General features: G+C 40.1%; 2 protein-coding genes across 23 annotated transcripts in view; one reads left to right on the top strand and one right to left on the bottom strand.

Annotated features, from left to right (window-relative positions):
• Positions 1-6,327, bottom strand: part of PEAK1 (pseudopodium enriched atypical kinase 1) — a 361,282-nt gene extending 354,955 nt beyond the window's left edge. For 16 of the 17 annotated variants that reach the window (XM_073877413.1, XM_073877408.1, XM_073877412.1 and 13 more), the window contains exon 1: positions 6,032-6,221. The gene's annotated coding sequence lies outside the window, so the exon portion shown is untranslated. Of the gene's footprint in view, positions 1-6,031; positions 6,222-6,266 lie in introns of those variants that run through there. The other variant, XM_073877414.1, reaches the window with a different exon arrangement.
• HMG20A (high mobility group 20A) overlaps positions 5,994-18,539 on the top strand; it is a 77,638-nt gene continuing 65,092 nt past the window's right edge. For 2 of the 6 annotated variants that reach the window (XM_025884009.2, XM_073877425.1), the window contains exons 1-2: positions 6,767-7,029; positions 7,982-8,045. The gene's annotated coding sequence lies outside the window, so the exon portion shown is untranslated. The other 4 variants (XM_025884007.2, XM_025884008.2, XM_073877426.1 and 1 more) reach the window with 3 other exon arrangements.

The raw sequence follows: 18,539 nt of genomic DNA, 5'->3' as shown, positions 1-18,539 counted from the left end.
CTTCTATCTAGTATGCCCCTTACTTCTTTCAAGTCTTTGCTCACTTCTCACCAAGTACTTCCCAGACATCCTCTTTAAAAGTGCACAGCCTCTGTGACATTCCTGTCCCTCTTGCTTGCTTACTTGCTTGATTTTTCTCTACAGCACTTATTACCTTCTAATATAACAATAACTCTCACTTATTTTGTTTAATGTCTGTCTCATCCTCTCTAGAATGCAAGATTTATAAGGGCAAGGATTTTTGTTTTTGGTTCGCTATTGTAACCTGTGCACCTAGAATAATGCCTGGCACGTGTACTAAATGCTCAACAAACATTTGTTAAATGAATGACACACCTCTGAAATCCTAAATTAAATATCCCAGTGTCTTTCAACCACTTTTCATCACTACTGCATTTTCTGTCTTATCTCCTTAAGAAGAATATGATTTGGGGGTTCCTGTTTGGCTCAGTTGATGGAGCATGTGACTCTTGATCTTGGGGTTGTGAGTTCGAGCTTACTTAAAAACAAAAACTCTTTTAGGAAAAGAAGAAGAATATGATTTGGAGAAAAAAGAATAGACTTTGGATAATGGTTTCATCACTTGATAGTGTATGTCTCTGGACAGATTATTTAACCTCTCTAATCCTGTTTCTTCATCTGATGGAGAATGACAAAGGGAAGACTATAAAGTTAATAACACTTACATTGTAGAGTTAGTGTTAGAAATAAGGTGGTAAAGTGTCTAGCATATAGTAGGTACTCCATAAATAAAAACTAATATCATTGCTTCCTCCTCACTAGCTCTTCAGCTTCACAGTAACATCTATCTAGCCCTTCATGCCCTTTGTTTTCTCCTAACTGAATCACCCTTTCCAGGCTTCCTGTTTGTGATCCAGCCTGGACTCCACAGTTCTTTGATTCACTCACAATCCTCAATATCAATAATTTCCTTATCCTTCAGGAATCTCTACCAAGCAGGCATCTGCAAAGCACTGGGTAACAGCCTGGGTTCTGGAACTGAACTACCAGTTTTTGCAACCCAGCTGTTCATCTTATAATCAAGGAGATTAACAGTACCTACCTTATGAGCTCCTGGGAGTATTAAATAGTTTCTTTAGCTATACACAGAGTGATCACACTGGAGGTAAAAAAAATCAAACAACCATGCAAATTGGTACCCCTACAAATCCAAGGTGTACAATCTCAAATGGGCCTTCAATGCTGCTTAACAATCCTTCATTTTCCTAGTCATGTCTCTTTCAGTGTCTGCCTCTCTCTCCCTCCATGTCTCTCTCTCTCTCTCTCTCATTCCCTTGGAAGTTGTTATAAACTCACATATTCTTTTTAAGAACTCCTATTGCATCACATTCTCCTTCTCTCTTAGCAGGTATTCAAAAATGATACATGTTATCAACTCATTCTCCTTCCTGCCCCTGTCAGTTATAAACTTTATCTCCAACTTTACCTCCTTCCTTTCTGTTCACTGGAATGGAAAATCACCTCCTACCCAAGGTTAATTTCTCTACCTATGCCTTGGATCCCATCCCCTCCTACTGCTTCCAAATCTCTATCCAAGGCGCGATTATTGCTAATTGAAAACTTTTCCCAAATCTTTGGCTTCATCAATCACCTTTCTCCCCCTCTTTCCCTGCCCATCTCTCCCCAGCTTTGGTTCTTTTCAAGCCCATATAAATGTGCCCCAAATCCTCTTAATTTAAAAGGGGGAGGGAGTAAACTTCTCTAAATCCCTTGCATCTCCCTCCACCTATACTCTTTTTTTTTTTCAGTTCTTTTTTGAAAACACTGTATTAGCTCTGAATTAGCTAAGCTTCTGTCATTCACTATTAACTCCCTAAAGGCATTACAATGTAGCTACCTGCACTAGCTCAAGTTACAAATGACATCTTAATCAGTCCTTATCTTCTTTGGCCTTTCCATGGCAGGTACAGTGTTGACCACTCCTAGTCCTTGAAATACTCTCTCCTTCCTCAGCTTCTGAGACAAATCTCTCAGTTTCCTTTTTTCATCTTTGGTCTGTCTGGCACAGATGGATGGCTTCTCTTCAGTTGCCTGCCCCATACAGTAGCTCACAACCTAAATCTTCAACCTTGCTCAACTCCATAATCTGATTATTTACCCTGTACTGTTGATAATAATACTTCCTCAATCTCTTATACATCCACCCCACCCCTTTTTATCCCTCATCCTTTCTCACCAAGAACTACTTCTTAACTGATCTTGCTTCCAGTTTTGCCCTTCTCTAATCCAGCATTCACTTCACTGTCAACATGGTAGGTCTAAAACACAAACCTGATTCCATCACAGCAATTTTCCCCACTAAATCCTCACAGCCTTCAGGATAAAGTTAAAGCTCCTTAACTTGGCTGATAAGGCATTCAATGATTTGGCTTCTTAGCACTTCACTGGCCCCTGTTTGAAAACTGTGCTGTCCCCTGTGGCTACTGATTACTTGAATTTGACTAGTCTAAATTGAGATGTGCTTTTAAATTTAAAATACATACCAGACTCTGAAGACTTAGTATGAAAAGAAGAATATTAAATATTTCAATATTTGCAAAATATTGATTACATGGTGAAATATTTTAGCTATATCAGGTTAAATAATATATTAAAATGAATTTCACTTTTTTAAATGCAACTACTAGAAAATTCAAACATATATATGGCATATTTTTGGCTCACATTACATTTTTATAGGACAGAGCTAGTCTAAAATGTTCTTTCCCATATATCGAGGTGACAGGGTTAAGGGAAGGGGGAGGCCAGATGGGTTAAGGAGCAAAATAAACTGGTCTTTTATCAAAAATAAATAAATAAAAATAAAATAAAATGTCCTTTGCCTTTTTCTGCACCTAGTTAAGTCCTACTCTTGAAGATTAGCTCAGGTAACCCACGAGGATGCATTTCAGGACTCCCCTTCCCCAAGACCCCAAGTCTGAGTCAACTACCCCACCTACCTGAGTCGACTCCCCCTCCCCAACTACTCCAAGTCTGAGTCAACTACTCCCACCTACCCCACCCCAATTCTCAGACGGGTGGTGCTTCCACCCATAGGAATCTACTTACACCTGTGTCATAGATCACATCACATTGTTAATTATCAGTTATCAACTATCTTCTCCTCCTCACCTGTACACTGCTTGCAAGAAGGAACATCATTCTTACATTACACTCAGGGCCTACCATGCCTACCATTTAAAAGGCAATCAAAATATTCATCAAATAAATATGATCTATTCCTGCCCTGAAAGTTCCTAGAATTTCTAGTTCTACAAGGAAAACAAACCAGCAGTGAAGGAGCCTAGACTTTCCAAAGAGCTCTAGTAATGAAAGGACTGTGGTGGTGGTGAGGAATAGGAATTACAGAGAGAACAGCAATGAGAAAGTGAAGCTCATCACACACACCTGCCTCTTTGAATGAAAATAGGGATTTGCAGCAGTGATATGGAACCTTGAACTCACTCTTGGCATGCCAGGGGCCACAGTCTCGTTCCTAAATTACTTAAACAACCCAACCAACAAAAGAGCATGATTTGGCAGTTTTCAATACAAACAGCTAGAGCCCAGCACCTGTTCCACTTAAACAGCACATCATTACAGTTAAAAACAACAACAAATCTCTCTCATGAAGCAAATGCTAATCTCATGATGCTTCACCATGGAGCAATTTAGAAGAGTTATTATATGAAATGTGCCAAAGCATGAATTTATGGCTGATGCTTATTTGGCAAATACAGTTGGCACTGCTAGATGTTGAAAAACATGTATGCAAATAAGCAAATAAAAGTTTTTAAGCTCTCAGACTTAAATATTTACATTACCATAAATGTACAAAGATAAATGTTTATATGAGTACACATATAATGCATTCCAGGAACACATTTTTTAATGTGATTGTCAGAAACAGTTATGAAGTGGCATTATTTCTTTATGGGCCTCAGAGCAGACTCTTAAAAATGAATTCTGACAGAATGTTAATGGGGTACAAACATTAAGCGAGGAAGTGTCTCTGTACTATCACTGGGTAAAATGAACACTCATAATATCATAACAGTTCAAAGCAATCTTATCTTTTCCTTTTGCCAAAATATTTTCTTCCCGGGGCGCCTGGGTGGCTCAGTCGTTGGGCGTCTGCCTTTGGCTCGGGTCATGGTCCTAGGGTCCTGGGATTGGGCTCCCTGCTCAGTGGGGGGGCCTGCTTCTCCCTCTCCCACTCCCCCTGCTTGTGTTCCCTCTCTCACTGTATCTGTCAAATAAATAAATAAAATCTTAAAAAAATATATATTTTCTTCCCATCCTGGAACCCAGCCAAACATAAATATCAGCTCCTAAGTGGGAGATAAAGGATGGAAAGGAGGACCACACATCACAAAGCTGCAAAGAAAATAATTTGACATTTTTCCCACATAATATAATCAAGTTAGAGTCTCCAAAATAAAGACATGATAAAATATTTCCCCCTCTGACAGCTATGGAAAGATGTTTGTTTTTTCACATAGTTTGTGAGTTGGTCATAGCCAAAACTCACTAGGAATGGTATGAATTCTGCTTCCATTGTTAACTATTAATCTCTGGGCGGAAGCTATAACTCCCATCTTTGAAGGCACAAAAATGTACCATACCTGCCATTATAGCTTACTAAACGAGTCACCAAAGAGAAGTGAAGTGGTGCCAGGCACTTCAGAAAGTAATTAAGGTAGTCAGCGAATTGAGCTATCTGGAAATGCTCTGAGATTACAGAAGAAGCCATCATGAAGCAAGTATCCAAGACTGCTCATGGAAAGTTTTACCCCTGTGCATAATTCACGTTTTTCACTTCCACACTACAGAGAGCAATATGGGTTCTCCCACTACACACATTTCTACATCATTTCATTTATCAGGGAAAAAAGACGCTGTGGCTGAACAAAAATCAGTACGCAGGCCCCAAAACAGACACCTTGAGGCAAACCCAATTCAGGTGAAAAGCTGTTGACATACATCATCCAATGACCTAAAAATAGCCTTTTATGTAAGTCTCCAAATATTTAATTCAACGTCTAATCTTACCACATTTAACAGAGGCAGAAGAAAAATGTATTAGGTTTTCTATAGCAAAGCCAATAAAGATGAAATCATAGTTTTCTTTTAACTCGTCACTATCCCCTCAGCGCCAGCCTTCTAATAACTCCATTCCACAGCTTTCAAATTCCTAAACTTGGATCTTGAAAACAAAACAAAACAAAACAAAGGATTGCAAGAAAGTAACATTTAAAGGTGCGAAATCTCCTTCCTGTTGCACTCTGCAGTCTTTAACGTTGTCAAAGGACGAAAAACGAAATCAAATTCTCCAGACGGATGGTGCAGGGAGGGGGAGGGATGGGGGTTCAGACTGCCAGTCCCCAACGCGGGAGGTAAGAAAAGTAGCAAAAACGGATGAGTCAAAGGGCAAAGGAGAAACAAACTGACCAACCGAAACACCGAAAATTCCCAAACAACCCAGCAAACCCGCACGTTAGCGGGCTCACAAACCGCAGGGCCAAGTGAGCAGGCAAAGAGCCCCCGGGTTTCGTCCCGGCGCAGCTGGCGAGCCTGCACCGGATCCTCCCGGATTTGGAGCGGGATGACCGTGTAGACTTAGCAAGAAGAGAGAAGACCTTCCTGCCCCAGTCTCCCCGCATCCAGCTCTTCACAGGCTTCACTTTCCCCAGCAGCCTCCCAGCCGCGCCCGGGGGCGTCCCTCTTCGCCAGGTCCCAACTTTCCCTCCTCTGGGGGGCGCCGACCTACCGGGGCCGCCGCCGCCGCGGGAGGGGGCGGGGGCGACGGCGGCGAGCCCCAGGGGCGGCGGGGCTCGGGGGTGGCCGCAGAGCCCGCGCCAGGCGGGACACACCGGCCGCCTGGGCCCCTGCGGCGGCGCCACTCGACCCCGCGCCGCCCCGCCCGGATTCCCCCAGGTCAGCGCCCTCACCCCAGGACGACCGTGGTCCCACAAATCGGCGCCAGAGGAGAAGGGAACCGAGGGGACGCGGGTAGCCCTGCCCCTGTTACCTGAAAGGCGCACATGCCGCTGTGGTGACCACCATCGCCGGCCGTCCTGTCCCCTTTCCGGTGACCGCGGCCGCCGCCACCGAGCAACTGACACTGACTAACAAGTAACTAACTACTCGCCGCCGCCGAGTCTGCCGCGCGCTCCCGGCCGCCCGCCGCCCGCCGCCCGCCGCCCGCCCAGCCCACCAGCCTGCCAGCCTCCTCCCAGCCCAGCGCGCCACCCCTCCGCGCTCACATTCGCCGCCGCGCTCCTTGAGGAGCGAGCACGCGCGCGCGCACAAGCCCTGGCCTTCGGCCCCTCTCACCAGTCTCAGCCCGGCCCCGCGGGAGGAGTCACCGTGACGCCCCTCCTTTCGCGTTCCTACCTCCAGAGGATGAGCCTATGAGGGCGCCTGACTGGTGACGAGGGCGTGGCCAAAGGAAGAGGGCGGGACGACCAGGACCTTGGGCCAAAGTGAAGGGAAATTTTGGTTCCATTAAGTTCCAGAGGAAGAGGGCAAGGGAGTATTGGCCCTTTTGGTGCCGAAGTCCCCTGGTCATCCTGCCCTCGAATACAAAACATGTGTTTCCAAGGACTCCAGTGTATAGTAATTACCGATTCCTTTCTGCAGGCCTTATAAATTTAAAAAACTACAATTCCCAGAAACCTCCGCGAAAGTGAGTCTCACTTGCGTAATCACGTAGTCCTTCGCCGCATTTGAACAAAATAATCCCTTCATTTTTCTGAAGGTATGGAGAATAATATTTCATTTTTCTCCCCCACGGAACAATTTTAAATGTTACTGCGATAAGAAAAGTTACCTATGGGAATATGGTTAAGCGACTAGGTAAAGGGAAAGAAAGGATATCAAAATAAAGTACTGCGGAGGAATTTTTTCCATGCTGTGAGACGACGGAGTGAGAAGAGTGAAGGCGATTGAGAGGGGCTCAGGGAATTGTCCTCTGTGCAAGGGACTTTCTTTAGGCCCCAGGCCCCTGCCTGCCCCTATCGTCAGCAGGTCAGTAAGCAAGGCGAGCTTCGGGGTGGCCACAGTGGAGGTGCCCTTCACCCCTTGAAGATCATCTCTCTTTTGCTGTTGTTACTGGTTTGTCTCGGTTTGAGGCCGACTGAATGGGGGCGCTTCACTTCCGGTTGGGGGAGGGGAGGAAGGCCGTCCAGGGGGAGGGGGAAGATAGAACTCATTTCCTGTGGGGGTAGGGTGATGGTTTGGGGGTGTCCAACCCACTTCCATTGCCGGCGAAGGCTGGAAAAGGTGATACTTGGTGCCATTTGCATTGACGGTATCTTAAAGTTTTAGGATTGTGTTTTATATGAAAAGTTAGGTTATTCCACAAAGTTGTGCTAATCACCAGCCTCCAGTCAGAATTTATGAGTTTTATTTCCACGTGTAAGATGGAAAATTTCCTTCCCCCAAAAAATATTTTTTAATGCGTTCATCAAAGTATTCGAAGACCCTTGTTAAAATTACTCAGCTCTACAAGACCTACTTTCTTGTGAAATTATGGATTGTCCACCTCTGCTCCCCTACTCAAGTCCAGCCTTGATTGAATGAGGTATAGTGGTGTTCTCTGTCTTGGCATGCCACTGGAACTCTGTAGCTACGCTTTTAAGGAGGTGGTTTATTATAGGACTCGATGTTTTACATAAATTATGAGGCATTTTCACCCTACAAGAGTGGAAGTATCGTACTGAAGTACTGAAATACTTCGTGTTACCTTAACTGGTACGATTAGTGTCTTAAATTCTTAGACCTGTTGTTGATGTGAGGCTACAGCTTTTGCCCTGTGCCTGAAAACAACTTCCTCAACCTTAAAAATTCTTACATGTAACTTTCATGTAGCACTTGTGAGAGTTGTGCATTGGTACATTTTTACCTTTGTAGTTTAATTAATTTCAGCACTGATTAAAAACTGGTATCTGCTCTTTGTGTTTTCAAACCATGGTGCAAGGATCACGATGCTCAGCTAGATTTTAAGCAAGCAGGACATTTGACTCACAAAGGACAAAAGATGAGTAAGACAGAACTTTTTATTTTTCCTATGTTTTCAGTGTTTTATAAGAAACAATATGTAAAGTGGTAATAAACACTCAACAATTTAGATTTCTTGGCTTCTCTTTTCAAGTATCACTGTGTGGGGGGGTACTGAAGGAATCAATCTGGACCCTATGAAATCTCAACTTTAGTAATTTTAGAATACCAAGTGAACTGTAATGTCTTTAAAAGGATTTTTAAAAGAATAAGGCCTGTGTATTTTTTCCTTTGGGATTTGTTATATAATCTATTCTCAGAATTTGTGGTTGTTTTAATTCTAGTTCTTTTAAAAAGTTATTTCACTTAGAGTTTATTAGAAAATGTGTTTTAAACTAAATATTACAGTAAGGAAAAAGTATATGTTTTAACCTGTGAACATTAAAAAAAAAATCTAAGACCCTAAAATCTGTGAGTTATCTTTAGAAAGACTACAAAATTTCTGCAGTAATTGAAAAGGCAAGACCTGATAATGTCTATGTTATTATTAATTGAAGGTTAGGGACATGTAGACTGCCTCAAGCAAGTATTAATTAATTGATTAGAAAGAAAGTGCTCACTATCTTCCATATTAATGTAATATAAAAGAAAATATGATATGATCACCCTGACAAATTAAACTATACTATTAGGAGTTATTGAAGTAAGCAAAGATTGTGGAACTAAATGAAAAAGATAGAGAAAATTTAGTTAAAATATTGATGGAGATACGTAGTATTGCCTTTGGGAAACTGGAGAGCAAAGAAGTTTTTTTAATTGGGTCTTTATGATATTTCGTGGAAGAATTGCAGTATAACAGAAATAAGAAAAATTGCTGCAGCTGAAAGACTTGAGCAGCTTGAAGAGCTGTCTGTTCCGAAGAAAGTAATATATACAGCACATATCTGAAAGAAAACGTTTTGTGATAAGTGGTAGTTAATTCATTGGTTCCATCAAAGAAGAAATACTAGAAAAGCTTGTGAAAAACAGAGGGAAAAGTCCACGGAACCTGCTTTTATTCTCTTTAAATCTTTAAAAGTGTTTTTTTAGACAGGATCGCTATCTTCCAAAGACTTTTTTTTTCTCTCTGTGCTCTTTGTTGCAGCTTTCTTTGTATGTTTTAATAGAAACAGAGTATCAAAATTAGAAAAATAAAGACTTATGGAAGTGTACTCTGCTACTTCTTTGAGTTAATGATTTTGAGATTTTCGTTCCATTGCTTGCCATCTGTAAGAAAGAAATTGTTGGTACTTTTAGGGTACTCAGATTAGATAGCCATTTTCTTTTCCAAAAACAGTCATTGGATATACTGCTCACAAAAGTTTAAAACATTAAAATAATAGGTCAAAATTCTGGATTCCATTTCACTGAAATTTGATTATCCACAGAGTGCTAGGTGCTATATAAAGTGCAAAAGTGTCTTTTAATTTCTTTTTTCCACCTTTCATTGTAAAATCATGCTAATGTTTTACAACTATTGCTTTTTTTGTATGTTTGTTGTTTTGGTAGTTTGTTTTTGCCATGGGGTTAAGTGTTAAAGAGAGTATCCTAACAACTTGGTTTTTAAACTTACTACTCTGCTGTCTCTTTATCTCTATTTCAAGAGTATTCAAATGAGAATACCCCTTAATGACTTTTCATTATGTCAGGAAGAGTTTATTGAGTGCTTACTGTGGGATAGACCCTGTTCTAAGGACTTGTGATGTATCAGTGAGTACAGACAACCCTATTCTCTTGGAACGTACTCTCTAGTCTCCAAATGAAGAGTAGAATATTGCTCCCTTGGTATTCCTAAATAAGATCTGTTGTATAATCTTTGTTCATACTGGATCAAGAAGCAGCCCTAAACTTCATCTCTCTTGATCTTGATCTCTAAGCCATTCTAAAACCAGTTTTGAATATTTCAGCCTAATTTTTCTCCAGACCATTAAAGCCCCTCTGTTAAATATTTAGTCCTTTTCATCGATGCATGCATCATGAACTTACCATTCTGGTCTCCTTTATATAGTAAAAACAAATAAAAGTAAGCAATAGAGAAAATAGGGGATCAGAGAGGCCTGGTTTCAAAACTGATGTCCACCTTTTACTAGCTGAGCTTCCTAGCTTAGTTACCGTGAGCAATTTATTTGACCTCTCTGAGCCTCAGTTGCTATAAACCTAAATAGCGTTGTTTGGTGGATCGAGGATATTCTGGGTAAATCACCTGGCACAGTGCCTGGTGTTAGGAGCTTAATGAATATAATTATTTTATTTCCAGTCTTGCTTCTGCTATTTTGGCCATTAGGATTTACCTACATGTGTGTTTTAAGCCTTACATGTCCCCAAAAGTATGGAGATGCAGTGCCAGGATTACTGAAATTATGCCTTCTCCTGTCAGCCTGCTTGACTATTAAGATTTTATTTTTGGGGTGCCTGGGTGGCTCAGTTGTTAAGCGTCTGCCTTCAGCTCAGGTCATGATCCCGGGGTCCTGGGATCGAGCCCCACATCGGGCTCCCCGCTCGGCAGGAAGCCTGCTTCTCCCTCTCCCACTCCCCCTGCTTGTGTTCCCTCTCTCGCTGTGTCTCTCTCTGTCAAATAAATAAAATCTTTAAAAAAAAAAAAAAGATTTTATTTTTTATCCCTGTTGGAAGGAGAAATCTCTAATATCCATGATCACTTTAGAAAATGTATATAATAGAAAAGTTCTCAAAAAAAGATTAAGGAATCGCCAAAGTAATTTGAATTGTTACAGAAAGACTTTCAAATGATTCTTTAAACCTATTTAAATACTAAGCCTAACATCCAGGAGCCTTCACTCATTACCCATCTACACATTCCTAACTAGATTGGTCTCTGAAAAAAATTTTGTACTGTACCCAGCCTTTCAATCTTTGTTCTTGCTATCCTCCGCCTGAAACACTTTTCTTTTCCTAGGAATCCCTATCTATCAAAATGCCATCAACTTGGAGGCCCTACCACCTTCAACTTCAAGAAGTATTTTCTGATGTTGGTCCTTCTCACTCCACTCTTTCAAGCATGTATGCTCTGACCATCGACTCTCCAGAGCCTTTTGTACTTGCCTTATGGCATTTAGCATCCAGTGATGCTGCTGTTTGCTTTTGTTGTCATTATTTTTGTATGTAGAGCTTGTGTACTGCCATAAAAGGGTGCAGACTATATCTTACTCTTATCTGTGTCTGCTGAAATACCTGACACAATGCTATTCACATCATAAGTATTCAGTGCGTATTTGTGGAGTTGAATTGGCACTTGGGGTATGATGGAACTTATTAACTTTTGTGCACTATTTGTACCCAACATTAAGCACAGTGACCGGTGTACAACCAAATATCTGCCAAATGAAGGAATGAATAAGTCGTCATTCTCACATTTGTGGGCATCTCAGGGTGTCAGTGAATCAGTAAGCATATATTAAACAACTACTGTATGATCAAAACTATGAGGATTGATCCCTGTCCTCAATTTAATTGGAAAGAAGTAAGTTGCAGTTAACATGTGTAGATTCTGAAGATTTCAGCTGTTTGAGTGAAGGTGGGATGGAGAGGTCAGTATAGAGTTGTTTGCATTGTGAAAGATAACCCAGGGGCACCTGGGTGACTCAGTTGGTTAAGCGTCTGCCTTCAGCTCAGGTCATGATCCCGGGGTCCCGGGATCAAGCCCCAAGTCAGGCTCCTTGCTCAGCGAGGAGCCTGCTTCTCCTTCTCCCACTCCCTCTGCCTGCTGCTCCCCCTACTTGTACTCTCTCTCTCACTATCTCTCTCCCTCTCTCAAATAAATAAATAAAATCTTTGGAATAAAAAAAAGAAAGAAAGAAAGAAAGAGAACCCAAGCTGTCTGAACTCAGAAGCAATAGATTTGGGTATCAAGAGGTATTTAACTTGCATTTCCATTCATTGTTTGCATACCCAAGAGACTGAAAATACAGGGGCACCTGGGTTAAGCATCTGCCTTTTGCTCAGGTCATGATCCCAGGGTCCTGGGATCGAGCCCCACATCGGGCTCCCTGCTCAGCAGGGAGCCTGCTTCTCCCTCTGCCTGCTGCTCCCCCTGCTTGTGCTCTCTCTCATTTTCTGTCAAGTAAATAATATATATATTCACACAAAAACTTTTATGCAGACGTTCATAACAGCATTACTCAGAAGAGTGAAAAAATAGAAACAAATCCAAATGTTCATCAATTGATGAATGAATAGACAGTGAAGTATAGCCATGCAAAGAAATATTATTCATCAATAAAAAGGAATGAAGTAGTGATACATACTATAACATGGATAAACCTTGAAAATATTACACTCAAGTAAAAGAAGCCAGACACAGAAAACCACATTATGTATGATTCCATTTATATGAGTTGTCCATAGAGATGGGAAGTATATTAGAGGTTGCCAGGGGTTGGAGATGGGGGATGGGGAGTGACTGCTAATGGGCATGGAGTTTCTTCTGGGCGTAATGAAAATGTTCTGGAATGAGATAATGGTGATGGTTGTACAGTCTTGATACTAAAATACCTTGTATACCAACATACTAGAAACCACTGAAATTGTACACTAAAGAGGTACGTGAATTATATCTTTTAAAAAAGGAGATACTTAAACTTGAAGAAATTGGATTTTGGATGGAGCTAGAAGGAGAAAGCAAGAGTATGGAAGCAAGGAGGTGATAACAGGGAAATATAAGTGGCTAGGTACAAGACCAGAGATATGGTGAGGATCAGGTGAGAATGGGTATGAAGGTTTCTGGCCATCTTTTGTCTTAGTGAAGCAGGCAGTTAGACTAGAAAGGTGTTGGCAAAGGAGAAAGACAGCCTAGGATTTTGAAGGAAGCGTCAGATTTTTTTTGGTCAAGGATGTAGTATATCATCAACTTGGTTTCCTTGTGAAGGTAAACAGTTTAGAGGCTGAAAGTATCAGAAGGTTAGGGGGTCTGATAGCAATCGACAGTGAAGTTAATGGAGAAGGTTGGAGAACAGAGACTAGACAAAGACACAAGAATTTGATTCTGAAACTATCCTGAGATGATTAAAATAGAAAATCATAAATGAGAAGGAACCAAGGGCAGTGATTTGGAGAGGTCAATGCAAATAAAGGTATTCATTTGAAGAAATATGTGAGTACCCATTATGTCCCAGCTATTATCCTTATTTGAATTAATGTCTTAGGATAGTCTTATGAGTGGGATTATAAGAGTATGCGCATTTTATAGTTCTTAGTACAATATTATGTTATTTTTCTGAAAGGTTGTACTAATTTTTGATGCCACCAGCAATGTACGAGTGTGTTGTTTTCCCCATAATTTCACCAGCAAGTTTTTGGCTATTATAAATAGATAAAAAATTATTCTTCATTTTGGCTGTTTCTTTTAATATACCATTTTCTATACCTTGGAATTGACATCTATTGGAGCATGAAAGAATTCAAAGCCTTTATATTTGCTCCCCATCTAGAATGGATTCTTTAAAAGATACCGATTTCTTAGGACCCTAGAAATCAAACCGGCCTCTAATTTGAATCAGCTTAAAAACTACTTTATTCAATGGCGCTCCTTATTTTCTAAATGATATTCACATTCAAACCACAGATAGTCATAATTCCAAATACCATTTGACTAACTTAATTCAAAAATTTGGTGGTGTAAGTATCTACTAACTTCATTTTACGTATGAAAAAATTGAGACTTAGAGAGCTTAGGTCACTTGCCCAAAATCACTTAATCAGTAAGTGATAGAGACAGGATTTGAATGCCTCGCAGGCAAGTTATTCTCATACTCCATGATTCCTCGGTATCACTACTAAAATTTTCTAGGAGCTAACAGAAACTGGAAGAAAAATCTGAAATGGAACTTGGATAGTCAGGCACTTACCTGTGCACACAGTGAAGCAGTTAGCAGTTTTTGTTTGCTTCATTTTTTTTTGCTTGGGGAGCCTACAGTGCAAAAACAAAGAGAGGAGGGTCTCTCTTTAAAAGCCCATAATTTCAGGGCCCTTTCTGTTTCTCCCTAATGAGCAGGTACATACTGTCCCAAAATCTACAATGGGAGCAAAAGAGAAAAGAGGAAGGCAGTGGTAGAAAAGCAACTGCCTTTGAGTATATACATTGAGATTCATCTGATGGTAGGAGCAGACAAATGGTCCTAAGAGAGTCCCATAAGGTAGCTTTTAAAATAATAACTTCAAATCTAACCTGGTAATAAGGTTAGTAAGGTATTAAAATTGAAAAGAGATAATCAAATCATGGTAGGCATTAGCAAAAAAAGAGATTCTTTCACTTTTATTCAAGTATACTCACTAAACATATTTAAGATTAGGAATATTAAACAAGAGATGCCATGTTCCAATACTGGTTTTTAGTCAGATAAAATATAATCCCAATATATAGGTAAGGCAGTTAAGGCCCAAAATTATGCACCAAGCAGATGACACAGTGGGTGCTTGAACATAGGCCTCCTGCTTCCCAGTACGCTTTACTAAATTAACTGAACTAAAAGAAAACAATAACACATGTGGTTATTTTGTAATTTTTATGTATAATGTTTTTATAATTTGTTATCCTCAAGAGAGATTATTTCTCTGTGTATCTTCAAACAATAATAATAGAGATCCACACACCAGATTACTAAATGTTAGAATGTTAGGTTAGAATAAGTGATACTGAAGATTAAGTTAAACCCTGGTGTATCAGATAATCTCTCTGTACATTACACCTAAATAATATTTCTCTGTATCCAACATTGCACTGATGAGGGTGGGAAACACATATCTTTTGAAAACTTATCATAGAAACATTATTTATAAAAGGTTATGATGTGCATGTGTGTGTATTTATATTGAAGCATTTGAATTTTCAACACAGCCCAGTCCTTTTTCCATCCATGCTCCTTTAAGTGAAGCTAATACCCCTCCTTCACAAGAATTGAGTATCCAGATACTCCACTTTTTTCTTTCTTAGCCTCAGAATGTATATCTTTCTTCTCTTTCCCATCTCCACATTTCTTTCATTCCTGTACTCCATAGCTTTAATACCTATTCTCTTGACACAAACCTTTCATTTTTGTTGCTGATGGTATCACAATTACTACAACTCTTTGGGGGAACAATGTAACAATATAGCTGTTATATCAGCAATAATAAAGTGTTCATAGTCTTGAGCCAGTAATTCACTGATAGGATTTTATTCTGAGAAAATACTTCAAACGAAGAAAGTAGTTAAAGGCACAAAATGTTAATAGTACTGATATCTGTACTGTCTAAAAAAAAACAAAAAATGGAAACCTTCCAAATACCCAACAATAAAGTAATGGTTAAGCAAATTATTACCTCCCCATTCAGTAAGCTATTAGACATTTTTCACAATAGCTTCTTTTAAAATATATAGGAAGATGTTTTAAGAATTTTTTTCAAAAATGAAAAGGAAAAAATAAATAGAGGAAAACTGATGTGATTAGTGTATATTTCTAAAGCATTTGTATTTCCTGTATAATAATAACTGACATTTATTGAGCATTTAACTGGTATTAGACATGATACAAAAGCAATATTATTGAAGTAGTATTGAGTAGTTAGTAAGAAAAGTGCTCTAGAGTCAAATCCTGGCTCCATCACTTACTACTATGTGACCTTGGAAAGGAAATGGGAGTTAATAACTATATCTCCATTAAATCATTAAATCCACATAAAGTGCCTGCCACATAGTAAGCCCTCATTAAGTGTTTTTGTTACTAGATGTTTTACAAACGTATTTCATTTAATCTTCACATCCTCATAACTTTATAAGATAGTATTCATTTTACATAGAAGAAAATTGAAACTCAGAAACTCAGAATCTTTAAATATCTAGGTTAGGTAATTTGCCAAAGTCATACAGCTAATAAGCAGTAGAGTTTTGATTGAGAACTCTGCTGTGACTTCCACTTCTGGCTCTGAAGGACTAAGTTGCTGCAGACTAATGCTTTTGCTGAGAACAACATGAAAAGGCAGATAACATACCAAAAAAAGAAAAGAATAGTGGCATCAGAGACCTACTGAGGTAGCCAGGACTTAAGAAACCAAAATTATGGAGCACAGGCAACTTCAAAGAAGTGGGCTTATGTTCTATGCTTCTCTTTTCCCCTCTAGGAATTTACTTAATTCATGGTGCAAGAGAAGAAATTATGAAACTTAGCAGAGGACTTCTGCTAGAAGCAGAGGAGCCAGTTTAGGGCTGGTACACAAAAATTGGAGTTTAGAGATCCCCAGGTAGCCAGGACTGAGGAGCCAAAATCCTAGGAGCAAAGATTAGGCACCAAGAAATGATTTTTTTAATTTATTTTTCCCTTAGGGTATTTGCTACACAGAGTCAAAGGCTAAGAAGCTAAGCAGAAAACCCCTGAAAAACAGTGAAATTTTTGTCCATCTCATGATGTTAAGAAGCAAAAGTTAAAAATCAGGTCCCTCCAAGGAGGAAAGGACCTATAAACATCCCAGACTCAAGTAGGATTCCCTTTTAAAGGACTACACCCTTTAAGTGGAGGCAAACTAGAGGTAGAGAGAGAGCCTTAGAAAATTGCCACCTAACCTCAAATCAGCTCGGTTTCTGATTAAAATAAGATGATCTGGGGGCGCCTGGGTGGCTCAGTCAGTGAAGCGTCTACTTTCAGCTCAGGCCATGATCCCAGGATCCTGGGACCAAGTCCCGCATCGGGCTCCCTGCTTGATGGGAAGCCTGCTTCTCCCTGTCTCTCTACCTGCTGCTCCCCCTACTTGTGCGCTTGATCTCTCTCTCACTGTCTGTCTGTCCCTGTCAAATAAATAAATAAAATATTTAAAAATAAATAAAATAAAATGATCTGTCTGTTGCTGCATTCCAGAGGGGAGGGTGATTTCTCTCTGAAGTAATATCATCCAAAGCTTCTACAATTTTTCATCTACCTTGTTAGCAAAAATTACCAGGCATATGAAAATAATAGGATTAAGAGAAAATTCAGACAATGGGAACAGCTGAAATAATACAGATATTGGAGTTATCAGACACAGACAGTGACTAATATGTTTAAAGAAATAGATGCTAAAATGGAAAATGTCACTAGAGAAGTAGAATTTATTTTAAAAATCATTTGGAAGTTATAGAAACCAAAAAATACAATGATTGAAACTAAGAACCTTTAATGGGATTTAACAAAACAGAAGAGGTGAATTGGAAGATAGAGCCTTGGAAAATATCAGACTGAAGCATGGAGAAGAAAAAGTATGAAAATATAATAAAATGTATAAGATAATGTGGAAGGCTGAATAATGGTCCCTGAAAGATATCCATATCCTAATCCCCAGAACCTGTACATATGTTACCCTACATAGCAAAAAAGAACTTTGCAGATACGACTAAATTAGGAATCTTGAGGTAAGATTATCCTGGATTATCCAGATGTGTCCTGTGTAATCAGAAGGGTCTTAAGTGGGAGGCAGAAAGATCACATATAGATACACAGAGACAAGTCAGAGAGAAGAGAAGACACTGCATTCTTGCCTTTGAAGATGGAGGAAGGGGCCATAAACCAGGGAATGGAGGCAGCACCTAGAAGCTGGAAAAGGCAAGGAAATGGATTCTCCCCTAGAGCCTCCAGACGAATCCAGCCCTTTGGAACCATTTTAGACTTCTAATATCCAGACTGTAAGAAAATAAATTTGTATAACTCTAAGCCAATAGGTTTTTTTGGGGGGGGGGTTAAGATTTTATTTATTTGACAGTGAGAGACACAGTGAGAGAGGGAACACAAGCAGGGGGAGTGGGAGAGGGAGAAGCAGGCTTCCCGCCAAGCAGGAAGCCCAATGCGGGGCTCGATGCCAGGACCCTGGGATCATGACCTGAGCCAAAGGCAGACACTCAACAACTGAGCCACCCAAGTGCCCCTCTAGGCCAATAGTTTTATGGTAATTTGTTACAGCAGTAATATGAAAATATTGAGAAATATAATGAAAAAGTCTAATACACTTGTAATTGGAGTCCCAGAAAAGGAGAGAGAAAATTAGGAGAAGCAATGTTTAAAAAGATAATGTGTTGTGATTAATTGTTAAATTAACTTTTGGTAAGTAGAGCTCTGGGGTGTCAAGTGGTGAAGCACAGTTCAACAAAATCATAAGGGAATTAAAATAGAAAAATTTATTTCTCACAGGTTCTAGAGGAGGTACATGGTACACCTTGAGGGACCACACAGGAAAATCAAGGCAGGTTGCAGATACAGAGAGTCACAGGACCAGGGCATATGCCTGTATGAGGTTCCACGGGCGAAGTGCTTTGGAGTTCCCAGGCTAAGGCTTGACTGGTCAATTGAGACCAAAAGAACAGAATTTGGTAAGCTCCAAGGGGATCTTACCTAGGGGATGCACAAGGGGAAGGCCCTGGAAGATAGGGGAGACTGTTATCACAGGAGCTGTTGGGTAAATCACATCAGGAACTTAAATTTATGTGTGACTCTGCAGGCTGTTGGCTAAGGCATGTGCTTTCCTGAGGGGCAAATGTCAGTTTA

Source organism: Callorhinus ursinus, unplaced genomic scaffold, assembly GCF_003265705.2.
Source record: "Callorhinus ursinus isolate GAN/ISIS: 27379988/994484 unplaced genomic scaffold, GSC_fseal_2.0 scaffold25, whole genome shotgun sequence".
In the NCBI taxonomy this organism is placed as follows: Eukaryota; Metazoa; Chordata; class Mammalia; order Carnivora; family Otariidae; genus Callorhinus; species Callorhinus ursinus.
Note: the sequence above shows the minus strand (reverse complement) of the source record. Positions and strands in the feature narration are given on the sequence as shown.